The sequence below is a fragment of the Trichechus manatus genome, unplaced genomic scaffold (assembly GCF_000243295.1).
Source record: "Trichechus manatus latirostris isolate Lorelei unplaced genomic scaffold, TriManLat1.0 scaffold00150, whole genome shotgun sequence".
Lineage (NCBI taxonomy): Eukaryota > Metazoa > Chordata > Mammalia > Sirenia > Trichechidae > Trichechus > Trichechus manatus.
In genome coordinates, this window is record NW_004444086.1 from 1222463 (window position 1) to 1235438 (window position 12976).

A 12976-nucleotide genomic window follows, 5' to 3' on the forward strand; every position below is an offset into this window, starting at 1 on the left:
TCGAAGGACTCCCTTTAATAAGTCTTGTAAGTTTGGTTTAGTTTTTACATAGTCCCTTAATTTCTGTTTATCTGGAAATGACCTAATTTCACCACCATATTTGAACAAGAGTTTTGCAGGATATATTATTCTTGGCTGGCAATTTTTTTCTTTCAAAGTTTTATACATGTCATCCCATTGCCTTCTTGCCTGCATGGTTTCTGCCAAATAATCCGAGCTTAGTCTTACTGTTTCTCCTCTGTATGTGACTTTTTGTTTTTCTCAAGCTGCTCTCAGGATTCTTTATTTGTCTTTGGTTTTAGCGAGTGTGATTATGATATGCCTTGGTTTTTTCCTTTTGTGGTCTATCGTATATGGTGTTCCTTGAGCTTCTTGGATGGTCAGCATTTCATTTTTCATGATATTGGGGAAGTTTTCTGTTAGCAATTCTTCATTGATCCTCTCTGTGTTTTCTATTTTCTCCCCCTGTTCTGGAGCTCCAATCACTCACAGATTTTTGCTTTTGATTGTATCCCACAGAATTCTCAGGGTTTCTTCATTTCTCTTCATTCTTTTTTCTGATTTTTCCTCAAACAGAGTTGTATCCAAGTGTTTGTCTTCAATTTCACTGACACTATCTTCCATTGTTTCAAACCTGCTCCTCAGCCCTTCTATGGCACTGTCCATTTCTGAAATCTTGTTGTTTATCTTTTGGATTTGTACTTGTTGTTTTTGTATGATTTCTAGTTGTGAATTTATTTTAGCATTTTGTTCCTGTATTATTTTCTTGAATTCTTACATTTTTTTGGTCTGTATTTTCCATGAATTTGTCTGCCTTTTCCATGAATTTGTCTATTTTTTCCTCATTTTTGTCTGCTTTTTGCTTCACCTCTTGGCTAATTCTGAATATTAGGGATTTGAATTCCCTATCAGTTAGGTCTAGTGCCTTTTCTTCTACTGGAAGGTCATCTGGTGTTTTATTTTAGATGTTTACTGGAACCATTCTGTCCTGTTTTTGTAAATGTTTTGATATTGTCTGCTGTCTTCAGAGCATTCAGTGGTTATTTTCCTCATTTATTGATTGTGGATTTGTTTGTTTCATCCTGCTTTTTTGTTTTATTTGGTTATGTCTGAGCTGGGGGGCTGTGCGTTCTTTGTTGTTTGCTCATCTGTAGGCATGATACTTTTCACCTCCTTCTCCAATGGGCAGGGTCAGTCACTCAGGTATGGTACAGCAGGGCAGGTCCAGCTGAAGGGGAGTTGCTGGAATGGGTTGTTTGTGGCACGTACCAGGGCTGACACTATGGACTGAGAATCAGTGCAGGGCAGGTTCCAGTAGGCCATGCCTGTGCTTCTTGGGAGTGTGATGTTCAGCCCACAGTGCAGGTAGGCAGGAAGGAGGGGTAGACTGTGATGTGTGGAGCTAAGATGGGTATGGGAAAGAGGAGAGAGGAACAGGAGCCAAAAACAAACAAACAAACAAAAAAGAGTGCTACAGGAGCTTGCTATTGGAGTGGAGAGATGAGAGACTGGGAAATGGGGAAAACAAAAATGAATAAAAACAGAAAAAAGGTACAAGAAAAAATGAATAAATCGAGAAACTGGAAAGGAAGAAAGACAAAAAGAATTAGAGAGAGAAGAAAACAAAACAAAGAAAGAAAAAAATCAAAACAAAAAAAATAAAACAAGAAAAAATAAATGCCCCCAGAGATGTCCTTATGTGTCTGTGCAGAGTAAGGGAGTAGCTTCCAAGCCGCGTGGTACTGCCCAGCTAGAAGGGGCTCCCAAGCCGAGAAGAAAACAAAAAAACAAATCAAAACAGAACAAACAAAAAACAATCAAAAAAGCCCCAGGGATCCCATCAGCGTGGCGGCAAGGGCTGAGAAGAAGTTTTACAGTGGAGTGGTGTTTCGCAGCCTTTCAGAAGAGGCATAGATGGCACATGGAGCCAGGTATTTGAGAGAAAGGCAGAGGAGGTAGTGAGAGGTAAAGAAGAAATCTAAAGAAGTGGAAAAAAGCAACACCAGCAGCCAACAAAAGGCACTCTGGGAGCCTGCCAGTGCGGGCCGGTAGAATCCAAGCAACACTGGTGTGAAGCTGGTGCTTCCCGGCCAAGAGACTGTGGCTGCAGGAAGCAGAGGAGGCTAAGTGGGGATGAAGAAGGGTGGGGGGTGGGAAAGCCTGTATCGCTGGTTACTGGTTGTTCTGTCTCCTTCTGGAGGCTCTGTGAAGCTGCTTTCTTGTACCCCATTTGCTGATCTCTGATAAGAGTCCAAGATGGCAGATCTGTGCTGCGGTAGCTGATAGGAGACTTCTGCGTGTATCTCTCCTCACTCTCTGTTCTCTGTCAGTTTCTTATTCCATTCGGTGTCTGGCTGAGTTCTTTATCTCTTCATTTGATGCTTAGGGTTTCAGGATTGACGTATGACTCTATTTGACTTAGTTTTTCTGATCTTTGCTGAGGAAGGACGGCATGGTGTTTCTAACTATAGCGCCATGTTGCCCGGAAGTTCCAGTTTTCTTTAATTTTTGCATTATTTCACTTTTTTTTTTCTTTTAAAGTAACCTGGCCATTGCTTCCTGTTGTCTTGCTGAGGTGTGATGGATCACTTGTGTGTGGCCTTTCTTGCCACGGTCTTGTAACTCCCACCAAAGTGACTAGGCAGGACCATGCTAATAAGGTATATGAAACCCTAACAAGGGGATTGATCAGTTTTGCCATCCCGCTAAGCTTAAAATGAGCCATTCCAGAGGTGGGAAAGAGAGGATCTGCCACCACCAAGGAAGGAAAGCCAAGAGCGCAGTGTGTTCTTTGGACTCGGGATTCCTGCATTGAGAAGCTCCTGGAACCAGGAGACCAAGAGAGAGAGAGCAAGAGAGTAACAATGAAGATGGCAAGATGCAGTAGCAGAGACACGATGGCAGGAGAGACAGGCAGGAGATGACGCAGTGGGCTTCCCACCCCACGGAGTGTGAAAGCTAATTGTCTTTGGGCAGAGGCTTAATGGCAGAGTGGGGTGCCTCTGGGCACTTACTGGCAGAGCTAAAAGTGCTTTGTCACATTTGTCTGAGCAGGGCAGAGGCTGAGGGCCCAGAGAGAGGCATGCCTGCAGGCAGGGCTGGGAAGAGGCCGTCTTGATGGAAGAATTGTATCCTGAGTGTTCCTGTGCCTAAATTGTAACCTGTTACTTCCCTAATAAACCCCATAATCAGGACTATTGTCTGTGAGTTCTGTGTGGCCACTGCAATGAATTATCAAACCCAGCAGAGAAGAAGAGTGCTGTGTGAGGGACCACTGGCATCAGAATTGGTAAATTTAGTGGAGAGAGGAGGCGTGTCTGACCTCCACCTCATAGGAAATCAGCCTTGGGCTGTTGATCTTCATTCTCCTTCCCCCTCTTGAAGTTAGAGGAAGTCAGACGCTGCCCGCATGCCATTTACACACTGGCCATCTTTTATCAGATGATTTGGGGACCTCCTTCATAGCTGCAATTGCTTCATTAAAGGATTTTAAAATTTAGGCTGCAAAGTTATGTTTCAATCTTCAACTGCTTTGTGACTACTTTTTTTTTCTTCATCATCTTTTAGAAAGTTAAGTAAGTGTTAATCTTGGTCACAATATAAGTAACTAGTTCTATTATCTTATTCCCGGGATGCTTAACTTGTTTATAGTAACTTGTTTGCCTGATACCTGTGGACATGTGAGCTTTTGACCATCAAGACTAACTAATACCAGTTGTTGTTGAATTGATTCCAACTGATGACATGTATGTCAGAGCAGAACTATGTTCCATAGGGTTTTCAGTGGCTGATTTTTTGGAATTATATTGCCAGGCCTTTCTTCTCAGACGCCTCTGGGTGGACTAGAATGTTCAACCTTTCAGTTAGCAGCCAAGTGCATTAACTGTTTGCACCACTCAGGGAGAGACCGCACCTTACTTTTCTCTAATACAGAAAAATAAGTTGTCCTTGAACATCCTAACACCATATAACTTAATGAAAATAGACTTAATTTACAATGTCTTATTCTTTCATGGGAACTTGGGGAAGGAAAGTCTTCTCTCATCCTCAAACTGGAATCCTTGGAACTCACAGACTCCAAGAATGGGAATTCTCAGCCTGATAATCTTATAGGTAAACTTCGGTATATGTTTGAACATGTGTTTTCCAGGAACTGGATCCATTGCTTTCCTTGCATTCACAAAAAGGTCCAAGAAGAATAACCAGAAAAGGCTAAGGACCATTTGCATTGGGGAGTGAATACGAAAATAAGACCTAAGGCAATTCACAGTTTGTACCGTTTATGGCCATGTGACTTATTACCTCTGGGGAATCAATGATTTCTAAGGCCCTTTATAGCTTAAAAATTCTGTGATTCTAAGGCTAGATGCCTTTTTCAAGTACTGACTCTCCAACAAATCATTAACAGCAATTCACAAATATTTATCCCTTTTTATCTTCATTACATGTTAAAATAATCCAATTTTACTATAGTCAGGATTGTGGCCAGCTGAGTGTAAAGCTATAAGGCACTCTTAGTCTTAGACCTAAAGGACACTGAAGATCTGGACAGCCCAGATAGTAACTGTTAAAGGTACTTTTTTTTTTTTAATGACACTTAGATTGAGATTTCAGGCTAGAGTTAAAAGAGGAACACTTAATTTAAAGGAAAGCTGCTATGGACAACACTATAAAGTCCATGCAGGAATAGACTGGTCATTCTTCTATTTTTATGTTCAGGTTAGAAGTTAAACTGTTAAGAAAGTATTCAAAAATCATATCTAGCACTCTGTCGTCCTCCAACCCTACACTGTTAAAAACCAAAACAACACCCACACCACCAATGCCAGCAACAAAAGTTTTGGTAGAAGAGAGAAAAAGGATAATATTCTATATACAACAATGTAATAAAATTTGAAGAAGTATGAAAGAAGACTACTCTTCAGAGCTGTAATCAACTGGATACCTTGCAACTCTATCTCAGTGGGCGCTTCCTTTCACACATGGGAATTAAAATAAATGAGACTCCAGGGTCCCTGCCTTTTTTTCATCAGAAAATGAGCAAACAAATAATCTATGAATAAATTTGAAAACTCTTATCTATGGAGAAATGAGGTTGACAGCCTCGTGTTCTCCATTAAGGAAAAGTTACTGTTTGAGTGTACACAGGACCTGAGGATATAAGTCTGGCTAAGATGGAGTTATGGATTGCATTGCATCCCCCCAAAATATGTATCAAGTTGGCTAGGCCATGATTCCCGGTATTGTGTGGTTGTCCTCCATTTTGTCATCTGATGTGATTTTCCTATGTGTTGTAAATCCTGCTTCTATGATGTTAACGAGGCAGGACTCAATCTACTAGATTAGGTTGTATCTTGAGTCAATCTCTTTTGAGATATAAAAGATAGAATCAAGCAGAGAGACAGGGGGACATCCTACCACCAAGAAAGTAGTGCCAGGCGCAGAGTGTGTCCTTTGGACCCAGGGTCCCCATGCTGAGAAGCTCCTAGGTCAGGGGAAGATCGATGACAAAGACCTTCCTCCAGAGCTGACAGAGAGACAAAGCCTTCCCCTGGAGCTGGTACCCTGAATTTTGACTTCTAGCCTACTAGACTGTGAGAGAATAAATCTGTTTGTTAAAGCCATCCACTTGTGGTACTTCTGTTATAGCAGCACTAGATAACAAAGACAGTTGAAAAACGATCAGATCTGAACATTCCCTTCATTTTGTAAGAAGGTAAAGAGAAGAATAGTATAGATGCCTTCTTAACTTCCAAATAACTTACTCTCCATATTAATGGACACTTTATAAAATATAATGAGTTGCTGAACTCATTTGGCTAGTGGGCTAATCTCTGGGATCCTATGCTCTATTGCTTTTGAATCATGTGTTTGATCCTAAATCATATGCTTAGCAAGTTGAATCATAAGCTTACTAAGAATCAGTTGCATTTGTCCCAAGACTTATTAAATGATTTGTAATTAGCATTGTAATTATGTAATTCAATTGACCATTGCATAAATAAATGAGTAAGTATGTAAAGGAAGAGAGCTGTTTCTGTGGATACTTTGACAAGATTCAATAATAATGATTTGCTTAAAAAGTTTCTGCTCAATAACTGAGGTGGACAAAGCAACTCTAAAAGACTGGAAATTTTACAAAATACAGGAATTTCTGCAGTTATACTCCTTCTCACTCCACTTTTGAGAAAATAAAACTGGATGTGTGCATGTGAGACTGACAGATCCAATACTCAAAGAAAAGGCCTTGCCCCCTAAATTGACAAATAAATGTACATTTATATATTTAAAATTAAATTAAAATGTTTAAACGACATACATTATTCTTTTTTCTTACTTCAAATAATAATTTCAAATAACTAACCATTATATCCTAAGTTTGGGTGAAACGGCTTCTACAGTATATGTCAGAAAGGGAGCATTTTAAGTGTGAATTTCTTAGTACTGTAGAGAACAAATGAAAGGATTTTCTTTTTTTTTTTTAAATAGCAAAAGGTAATCACTGCAATGTTATACTTACTATACAAGGGGTTTTGGCACAATTCATAACCATATAGCTGTAGTGTTTGCATATCAAACATAAACATGGAATCAGAATGTACAAGCAGTTAAAATGTCTGATTCCATAATTTTGGAACATTCAGAGTCTACAGCAGAATGTAGATTGGGGAGTGTCTTCTTTACTCCATGTATCTTATTGCAAACTTTTGTAGTGAGTATAGGGTGCTGTCGGTTACCTTCTAGGGTACCCTTTACTGGTTGCTATATTCTTCCCTCATGTTCTGTGAGTGATGCCAGCTGTCTTCTTCTTCCATGAATTGACCTCAGTGGGATGGAAGCCACCTAGCCCACAAGATTATGCCCACCACCACTGATGACCACAACCAGTGACTGACTGACTGACACTTTGCTGTGATTTTTTTAGTTACAGTGGAGTCAGTCCCTGACTCATAGTGATCCCATGTACATCAGAATGAAATTCTGCCTGGCCCTCTTCCTGAAACATCCCCATGACCAGTTGCGTATCTGACCACTGTATTGTGATCCATAGGGTTTTCATTGGCTGATTTTTGGAAGTAGATACGCAGGTCTTTCTTCCTAGTTTGTGTTAGTCTGGAAGATTTGCTGAAACCTGTTGAAACCTGTTGAGCATCATAGCAACATGCAGTCTTTCACTGACAAACTGGTGGTGGCTGTGTATGAAGTGTATTGGCCAGGAGTCGAACCCAGGTCTCTCACATGGAAGGTGAGAATTCCACCACTGAACCAACACTAGAGTATAAACATTCAGGCTCCTTTCTTAAAGGAGAGATCAATTCTTGCTGTACTACATTCCCCATCGGATCAGCGTGAAGGTGGTCTCTAGCTGAGATCACACTGTTACCTGACTTTTACACCTTGCCCTATCTAGCTTCCTTCACCCACCTTCTTCTGGAAGTAACAAGTAACAAGTTGCCATCAAGTTGATTTTGCCTTACAGTGACCCCGTGTGTGACAGAATAGACCTGTGCTCCAAAGGATTTTCAATGGCTGATTTTTAGAAGTAGATTTCCAAGCCTTTCTTCCAAGGCACCTCTGGGTGGACTTGAACTTCTTTCAGTTAGCAGCTGAGCACGTTAACCATTTGCACCACTCAGGGATCCTTTCTGAAAGTATTCCCTGTATAAATCACTGGAACAAGAATATCCATCTCAGGCTCTGCTTCTAGGGAATCTAACCTAAGACAGTTGGTAATAGGAGTGGACTGAAAAGCAGACACTAAGGGTGGGATTCTGGAAATAGATTACTTGCTGTAGAGAGGGCAATGAGCACCCTATCGTTGATAAAACTGGAATATCACTATTTGCTGGTATTTGGTAGAAGTATGTTTGCTAAGACTTTCATTAGTAGTGAACTAGAATGGGATACAGGTAGAAGAGGATTCACTGGCTGGTGCAGTGATTCAGGTATTTGACAGATATGGGCCACCATGCACTAGTGACGTAAGCAATGTGAAGGTTGACTGATAACATTTAATAGGTGCCTCCTTCTCGCAGGGGGAGGGCACAATTGGCAAACAAATATAGAAGATGTGTGTTATTTGCATAAAAATATGGTAGGTATGGTATATTTTAGCATTTCTAGAGCATTGCTTCTCGTAACCTACTGGTGATAGTAGTGGTCAAACATCTGAAAAAAGCTGGTATTGATTCTGAATATGTATATGCATTAGCTAGATTTTCAATAACACATCCCAAGAAGTATTCAGCATTCATTCTGCCACCTCAAAACCTTCCCTGGAAATCCTAGACTGACCACAATCAATGCGTGGACTTTTAGTTTTACATTCCAGCCTCACAGGCTGAAGCTTAGTGAGTTTTATCAGGAGATATAAGTGAAATAGGCTGATAACATTTATGTCACCTGCTATCTTCCACACAAATTGACAAAATTCTCCCTTTATCTGCATCAGCACATTCTACCAATCCAGCTGGAAGAAACCTTGAGGGCAAGATGTGGTTGAGGTTGGATCACAGACCTATGAAGTGAGATTGAACCCTGTCATCTGCAAGAGTCAGCTCGCCCCAGGCTAGAGCCATAAACCCTTTTGGAGATTTCTGTAAGCATTCTTCATCTTTTCTAACACAAATAGGCAATTGCCTGGTAATGTGTATTTAGAGATTATATGACTGCCTTACTCATACTGGTAACAAGATATGGGTAATCTTGGCCTAGGAATTAAACGAAGCCCTTTGTCCATATGCCTCACCTCATGTCCCAAAGGTGGGGCTTGGAGGTTCTGAAGTCCCACTGACTTGTGTCTCTAAATCTTTGACACCACTCAGGCACAAGCTTGGTGTATTAGGTGGTGTCTCAGTCATCTAGTGCTGCTCTAACAGAAATACCACAAGTGGATGGCTTTAACAAAGAGAAGTTTACTTCCTCACAGTAAAGTAGGCTAAAAGTCCAAATTCAGTGCATCAGCTCCAGGGGAAGGCTTTCTCTCTCTGTTGGCCTTCTCATCAATCTTCCCCTGGACTAGGAGCTTGTCTGTGCAGGGACCCCAGGCCCAAAGGACACGCTCTGCTCCCAGCAGTGCTTTCTTGGAAGTATGAGGTACCCTACTCTCTGCTTGCTTCCCTCTCCTTTTATCTCTTGAGAGATAAAAGGTGGTGCAGGCCACACCCCATGGAAACTCCCTTTACACTGGATCAGGGATGTGACCTGGGTAAGGGTGGTATTACAATCCCACCCTGATTCTCTTTAACATAAAATTACAATTACAAAATGGAGGACAACCACACAATACTGAGAATCATGGCCTAGCGAAACTGATGCACACATTTTTGGGGGACATAATTCAATCCATGGCAGGTGGAAACATTTAAGAAGGCACTCAAGTTAATTTTATTCCCTGATTTTAATTTACAGATCTTGGCAATACGTGCTTCTTCACAACACTTCTCTGAACTGCAATGGTTTTCTGGCCAAGTTCCACTGTCCCCTTTGCATGTATTTTCCAAGCCCTATTCCTTAATTCAAGATTTTTAAGCCCTATACAAGAATGAATGATGAAGAACTTGGCATATGTATCCTCACCACATTCTACTTTTCAAAGATTTATTCTACTCCCAGTAACAAATCATGCACTAGGACTGACACATCCTTGACTTTCACTCACAAACTACTTTAAGAGAAATGTCTTGGAAAATCTCTAAAACCATTTTCCCCCTCTCAATTTCCGTACTTTTAATATTTGCCTATTACATTTCCCATGATTCAAAATCATCCTCCCCAGATATTTGCCTCACCTTCAAAACTCAAAAACACTTTAGATTTTGGTACTTGGAATAGCACAGGGGTTTCAAACTGATTTATGTACAAACGGTTCCAAGTGATCTGTTTAGAGTACAAAAGATTGGCCTCCTAATCTCATCTATCTAGGCCCATCTTTCTCTCTGCCATATCTCTCATGGACATGCCTTCCTTTTTTTTTCAAAAGCAACCCCAAACACTCTGCACAGGTGACATCTCCTGTGGGAGCTTTAAGAAACCAACAATGTAAACTTCTGGCATAGCATAATTCTGGCTCTGGTTAAAGTACTTTTCTCAAGTATTGTGCTCACAGAATGGCCCTAGCTGTGAAATAATCATTATGTATACCATGCACTTCTTTCCTTGAAAGTATTTTCTAAAATAAATCATAATTTTTGCTAAGTTTAGCTTTTCTTTGTAGCATGTGGAAAGTAGCTTTTATTACTTAAAAGAACCAGACAGCATACAACTGGAAAAGTTTCATCATGAGCAGTGCCCTTTGGCTTAAAAGCTCTCTGGGCAGAGATGATGACTCTTCCATGCATACCCCACTTTGTGCCATGGGTAAGAGGCTTAGATGGGACCTTACCTGCTGCCAGTCTCCCCCTGCCCACGCAGGTCCACTTAAGTGTACTATAAACTTATGTTCTCTGTGCCCCACCTGCACCACAGCTGAGGAGACTCAGAAAATTTCCCTTTCTAGCTATTTTATACCCCAAGCCTAAGTGACTAATTATATCTTTTCAACCCTGCTAACAAACATCCTGCCGTATCATGCCCCTCTCACTTCCTGAGGCAGGGGCAGGGGGTGACTAGCCCAGAATTGTATCTTTTTAATCTTGCTTACTAATGTCAGGCCTCAGTGGGGGTTGTGGTTTGTTCTGAGGCCTAACTACACCAGGAGGAAGAGGAATGAAGACAACCATGGCCGCCTGGCTTGTCTGAAGGATTTGCTCCTCTCACTCACCATGGTAAATGTTGGTGTTCAAAATTAGAAAATGTTACTTGAGAGCAGAGACTTTATCTATTTTGATTACCGCTGTCTTTCTTACACCTTTAACAGTACTTGGCATTTGGACATTATTCAGTAAATGCTTGTTGAATGAGTGAATAAATGAATGAATGAAAGCATTATACATTGTAAAACAATGCATGGGCATGTGATAAAAAAATTCACTAACTCACAAGTTCTCTAAACAAAAGGCTCATATGAAAATTTAAAGATACGCTATTAGACAATACTTCATCACTAGCTCCTGATTAAGCTGCACATTATACAAAAGAAAGAAGTACATATAAGAACTCTTCTGCCTATTGTCACATGCAGCCAGAATACTATCTCAAACCATGATTAATTTTTCCTTTTTACAAGTGTAAGAAATGGAGAAAGTGCTAATACAAAAGGAAGAATAGCATAGGTTCTGAAGTAAGACTGTGTGAGTTCAAATTCTGGATGCACTGCTTAGTAGTTTTGTCACCTTGAACAAGACCACATTAATGAATTAATCCTTAGTTAATGAAAATGCAAGCTACAGATGATTCTCTGGTAATTCTATAATTTTAAGATTCTCTAAACAAGGCTGTCCAAGCTTTATAGATCAGGCACTCCATCATGATTTAAGCATGCACCCCAATATACATACCCCTATTTAATTTTACATTGTATCCATTTGCAAATATACTCATGTATTTAAAAATACAGAATATTCGAGATCTAAAAATAGGTGATTGTCTTAGTTATCTAGTGCTGCTATAACAGAAATACCACAAGTGGATGGCATTAACAAACAGAAATTTGTTCTGTCACAGTTTAGGGGGCTAGAAGTCCGAATTCAGGGCGCTAGCTCCAGGGGAAGGCTTTCTTTCTCTGTTGGCCCTGGTCTAGAAGCTTCTCAGTGCAGGGACCCTGGGTCCAAAGGATGCACTCCTCTCTTGGCCCTTATTGCTTAGTGGTAATGAGTTCCCTCTCCTCTCTGATCTCTTCCCTCTTTTATATCTCAAAAGAGATTAACTCAAGGTACAACCTAATCTTGTAGATTGAGTCCTGTCTCATTAACATAACTGCCTCTAATCCTACCTCATTAACATCATAGAAGTTAGGATTTACAACACATAGGATAACCACATCAGATCAAAAAATGGTAGACAACCACACTATACTGGGAATCATGGCCTAGCCAAGTTGACACATATTTTTGGGGAACATAATTCAATCTGTAACATTTCACCCTTTGACCCCCCCCCCCAAAATTCATGTCCTTGTGACATGTAAAACACTTTCACCCCATCATATCATCCCAAAAGTCTTAAATCAACTCCAAGTCCAAATTCCTTCCTCGGGCAAAATTCCTCTTCATCTGTAAAATCTAGAATACAAGTTATCTGCTTCCAAAGTACCATGGTAGAGTAGGCACAAGGTGTAGACATTTTCATTACAAATGGCAGAAATTGGAGGGAAAGAAGGGATAACAGGCACCAAGCAAGTCAGCAGAACACATTACATGTGCTCTCAAGGCTTGAAAATAATCCTCTGTTCTCTGAGACCATCTACACAATGGCCCTGCCCTCCAGACTCAGTGTTGGCCACACTTTCAGTATTCTTGGTGGAGAATCCTCAGCTCTGGCCTTCAGCTCTGCCCTCCAGGCCCACTGGGACAGTAATTCTGCTCCCTCGCATTTGGGTGGCCCCATTCTCTTAGTCCATCTGGGTGGCGACTCCATCCTTTTGGCCCTGGCAGGCCCCATTCTTCTGTCCCTTGGGCATGGCAGCCCCACCCCCTCAGCTTTGGGCAGCAGATCTGGCCCCAACCCGCTGACACTCATGAAAGATAGCCACACACTCCAGAACTGAGTTGGTGAAGATCTGACTCTTTGAAACCTAGGAGGCTGTGGCCCCACTCTTTGAAACTCCAGAGGCCATGGCTCCACCCTTTGAGACCCTAGAGGTCACGGCCCTACCCTTTGAGACTGAGGCAGCTCTGCTTCCTCTGTTCATTTTCTCTTCAGCTTCTGCTTCTTGGTTCCTTGGCCTCTCAGCCCTTTAGGGCCAGGGCCGGCCCAGTGTCTGCCCTGCTTGGGCAAGTTTGCTAAAGCTCTTTAGCTCTACTGGTAAGTGCCTGGAGGTACCTCACTCTGCCAGTAAACCTCAGCTGGAAGGCACTCAGCTCTCATGCTCTATGTT

General features: G+C 41.3%; 1 long non-coding RNA gene across 2 annotated transcripts in view; it reads right to left on the bottom strand.

The window, feature by feature from the left end:
* The window catches only part of LOC111822277 (uncharacterized), an 82548-nt gene extending 72029 nt beyond the window's left edge, over window positions 1-10519 (bottom strand). For both annotated transcript variants that reach the window (XR_002825562.1, XR_002825563.1), the window contains exon 1: window positions 10385-10519. This is a non-coding gene — a long non-coding RNA (uncharacterized LOC111822277). The remainder of the gene's footprint in view (window positions 1-10384) is intronic.
* Between the last annotated feature and the right edge of the window lie 2457 nt (window positions 10520-12976).